We start from the raw sequence: 4540 nt of genomic DNA, 5'->3' as shown, positions 1-4540 counted from the left end.
AAAAAGTCCATCTCCTGTTGTCTCTCACATCAAAATCCACCCACATATTTGTTTAGAGCTGTTTTGGCTTGTAAACGGTGCATGATCTGTGCAGATTTCTCTCCTGATTCAGACAAGATAACTTTTTCACTAATTTCAGGTTTTTTGTTTTAAATTGGTTTTCTGTTGCTGAGATTCGTCTTAGAAGAAACAAACTCATTTACATCTTGGATGGCCTGAGGATGAGTACACATTTCAGCAAATTTTCATTTTGGTGAACTGTTCCTTTAAGAGAAAGGCATCCATTTTTTTTTATTTGTTTTTGCCATTTTAAGTTTTCTTTCTTTTTTTGTTTCAAGTTGGTTCTATATTGCTGATTTGTCTTTGAGCTGATGCACTGTTAAATAAATTAATTTTAACAGTAAAATACAGCAAAAACCTGTAAATCAGTTAACAGTAAGTTCCCTTACTTGAAATTATAATGGTGGTAAACTGTAGTAGATCTAATGGAACATGTCATGTAATGTTAAGTGTACAGTTTTTTTTTTCTCATCGGTTATGTACATTAGGGTTTATGTTGCATCTTATGTTGTTAAATCAATGTTTATTGAATAATTTTAATGTCATGTGTGTTACCACAAGGGTGTTTTGTATTTGTGTGACACAATGCTCCAGTATTAACCGAAACTTAATTTACCAAAAAACTGATTCTACATGTGGGTTTCTCTATACCAGCTGTGTTTTAAGGGTGGTTTTCAGTGTATTATGAAGCTAAAAATAGATTTTTGTAATATTATGCGAGTTTATTTAGTAATTTATTTACTTCGGCAAATATAAGTTTGATCTGTAAAACCTAGAATGTTGCTAAATTCTAGGAATTTAGAATTATCGGTAAAAAAATCAGTAAAAATACTGATTTGTTGACGTCAAATCGGTATTATTTATGGTCAAATTCTAGCAACCACAGTGGAGTTTTTTTTTTTTTAAAGTGCAGGTTTGGCTCAAGACGTACAAGTATTTATTGAAGAATTGTTTAAAATGCCTTTGGAGAAAATGAATGGGAAAAATATCAAGGCTGCTGAAAAAGTGGGCAGTCACTGTCGCAGTCTATTTATGAACTGAGACAATTGTCTGGCAGCAAATGATGAAAGCCTCAGAAAGTCTTTGTTCCATCTGTCCTAGTATTCATCTCATCTGACCTGAGGAAATGTGTGAGATCTCTCTCTCTCTCTCTCTCCCCACGGCGTCAAACACCAGCCTTACACGCAGAGTATTTCCAGCTCATCAGCTGAGCTTCGCTGTAGCAATGGCAATGTTTCGGTTTTGACAGGTGGACTCTCTCCATCCTCTCTTTCTCTCTCGCTCTCCTTCAAAGTGATAAAGTGACAGCTCCATTACGCTCACTCCTGCCTGCTAACGCCATTAAACACTGCCTGCTCTCATACACACAGGAGGGAGGGAGTGGAGAGTTGATACAGACGTCAGAGACAGACAGACAGAGACAGATACAGATACAGATGGAGCTTTGCTCACACTGCTGCTCAAAAACAACCCATTTGTTCTCCTACATCCTGCATCGCTCTCCTACAGTAAAACACTCCTGGGTTCATGGCTTATGGTTAGATAATTGATCTTTTTACCATTAATGTGTCTGTAACATTTCTCAGATATATTTTTTTTAAAAAGCGATCAAAACTAACTCACCTTTTTCTTTGTTAATAAATGTTCCTGGTGTTATTGTTCACAATTTATCAGCGCATGTTATTCTAGAGGGGAAAAAAAGTTTGTTTTCTTAATCTTTCATCAAAATGTAACGACTTTCTCCACTCTGAAATGGGTTTTCTATTTTGCTGATGTAACCAAGGGAAAAATGATATTAACCTACCCTGCTTTCACCCAAAACATCCAATCAAATCCTGATGGATAAAATCAATTCCGCTTCACATCATATCTCGAAGAATATTCCCAAATGTGGGGTGACTAACAACATGACATCTCATGTATACAGATTAAAAATAATAAGATCAGCTCTAGGCATGACGAAGCGGATATCGTCCTCTTTTGGAAGACCAAACAAAGTAGTTTCGCTTTCACAACGAAACACACAGTGCCTTCACGACATGGCGGCAGCAGCAATATTACAGAGAGAATAAAAGTTATGCCTTCTTTCTTCGCGTGAACATTTGGGCGGCGTTATGCAAATCTTCCCACATCGTGACGTAGACATGTGGGGGCGTGTTAGAACGAGGTGTTTTAGGGGGCGTGGCTGACTCTTAACTTTTATAAAGAATATCTCTTTGGATTTGAGACTTTAGTCTTTGCAACTTTACAGATCTTCTTTATGCACCAAGAGCTTGTAACACTCCAAAGAGAAAGGAAAAATAGAAATCGCATCATATGAACCCTTTAATTTGCAAATACATTATCATTATAAGAGGGTCTTTCTCCGTTAGCAGAGAAGCACATGCTCTGCTAGCAGTTCAAAACAAACCGATCAGTTTGTAGTCACCACACAGAAGAATAATCTGCATAGTGATGCATGGTTCTAACTGAATAAATGTGTGTTTCACAGCATTAAACATGTTTAAACTAATGCGTTAAAGTGTTTACTTTGACACCCATAATGTACAGTACAGAGAGAATGATTAGTAAGAAAAAAGGCCCTTTGCGTCAAAAGGTTGTTGACCTCTGCTTTATACAGAGATTGATTTTTATTTTATGTTTTGTATAATAAGGCCAAATAACATTTTAGTGCTATTACTGTAATTTGTAAAGTGAAGAGCACTGCAAACACTGTGTCGTGGTAGTTACAGACACACAAGGGCCCGTGGGTTTTGGCGGGGCAATGCCGTCTCCCAGCGGTGACCTCCACTCTCAATTACACAAAGATTACCCAGCAGCCCCGGCTCTGACTTGTCAGCCTCTATAAATTTAGATGCGGCACACTTACGCTCACTCCTGCCTGCTAACGCCATTAAACACTGCCTGCTCTCATACACACAGGAGGGAGGGAGTGGAGAGTTGATACAGACGTCAGAGACAGACAGACAGAGACAGATACAGATACAGATGGAGCTTTGCTCACACTGCTGCTCAAAAACAACCCATTTGTTCTCCTACATCCTGCATCGCTCTCCTACAGTAAAACACTCCTGGGTTCATGGCTTATGGTTAGATAATTGATCTTTTTACCATTAATGTGTCTGTAACATTTCTCAGATATATTTTTTTTAAAAAGCAAATCAAAACTAACTCACCTTTTTCTTTGTTAATAAATGTTCCTGGTGTTATTGTTCACAATTTATCAGTGCATGTTATTCTAGAGGGGAAAAAAAGTTTGTTTTCTTAATCTTTCATCAAAATGTAACGACTTTCTCCACTCTGAAATGGGTTTTCTATTTTGCTGATGTAACCAAGGGAAAAATGATATTAACCTACCCTGCTTTCACCCAAAACATCCAATCAAATCCTGATGGATAAAATCAATTCCGCTTCACATCATATCTCGAAGAATATTCCCAAATGTGGGGTGACTAACAACATGACATCTCATGTATACAGATTAAAAATAATAATGTATAATATATATATATATATACAGTGGGGAAAAAAAGTATTTAGTCAGCCACCAATTGTGCAAGTTCTCCCACTTAAAAAGATGAGAGAGGCCTGTAATTTTCATCATAGGTATACCTCAACTATGAGAGACAAAATGAGAAAAAAAAATCCAGAAAATCACATTGTAGGATTTTTAAAGAATTTATTTGCAAATTATGGTGGAAAATAAGTATTTGGTCAATAACAAAATTTCATCTCAATACTTTGTTATATACACTTTGTTGGCAATGACAGAGGTCAAACATTTTCTGTAAGTCTTCACAAGGTTTTCACACACAGTTGCTGGTATTTTGGCCCATTCCTCAAGAGCAGTAATGTTTTGGGGCTGTCACTGGGCAACACGGATTTTCAACTCCCGCCAAAGATTTTCTATGGGGTTGAGATCTGGAGACTGGCTAGGCCACTCCAGGACCTTGAAATGCTTCTTACGAAGCCACTCCTTCGTTGCCCGGGCGGTGTGTTTGGGATCATTGTCATGCTGAAAGACCCAGCCACATTTCATCTTCAATGCCCCTGCTGATGGAAGGAGGTTTTCACTCAAAATCTCACGATACATGGCCCCATTCATTCTTTCGTTTACACGGATCAGTCGTCCTGGTCCCTTTGCAGAAAAACAGCCCCAAAGCATGATGTTTCCACCCCCATGCTTCACAGTAGGTATGGTGTTCTTTGGATGCAACTCAGCATTCTTTCTCCTCCAAACACGACAAGTTGAGTTTTTACCAAAAAGTTATATTTTGGTTTCATCTGACCATATGACATTCTCCCAATCCTCTTCTGGATCATCCAAATGCTCTCCAGCAAACTTCAGACGGGCCTGGACATGTACTGGCTTAAGCAGGGGGACACATCTGGCACTGCAGGATTTGAGTCCCTGGCAGCGCAGTGTGTTACTGATGTAGCCTTTGTTACTTTGGTCCCAGCTCTCTGCAGGTCATTCACT

This window comes from Sinocyclocheilus grahami, unplaced genomic scaffold, assembly GCF_001515645.1.
Source record: "Sinocyclocheilus grahami isolate Dianchi unplaced genomic scaffold, SAMN03320097.WGS_v1.1 scaffold1462.1, whole genome shotgun sequence".
Classification (NCBI taxonomy): domain Eukaryota; kingdom Metazoa; phylum Chordata; class Actinopteri; order Cypriniformes; family Cyprinidae; genus Sinocyclocheilus; species Sinocyclocheilus grahami.
The sequence above is the reverse complement of the archived record's forward strand: the minus strand, read 5'-3'. Positions refer to the sequence as shown.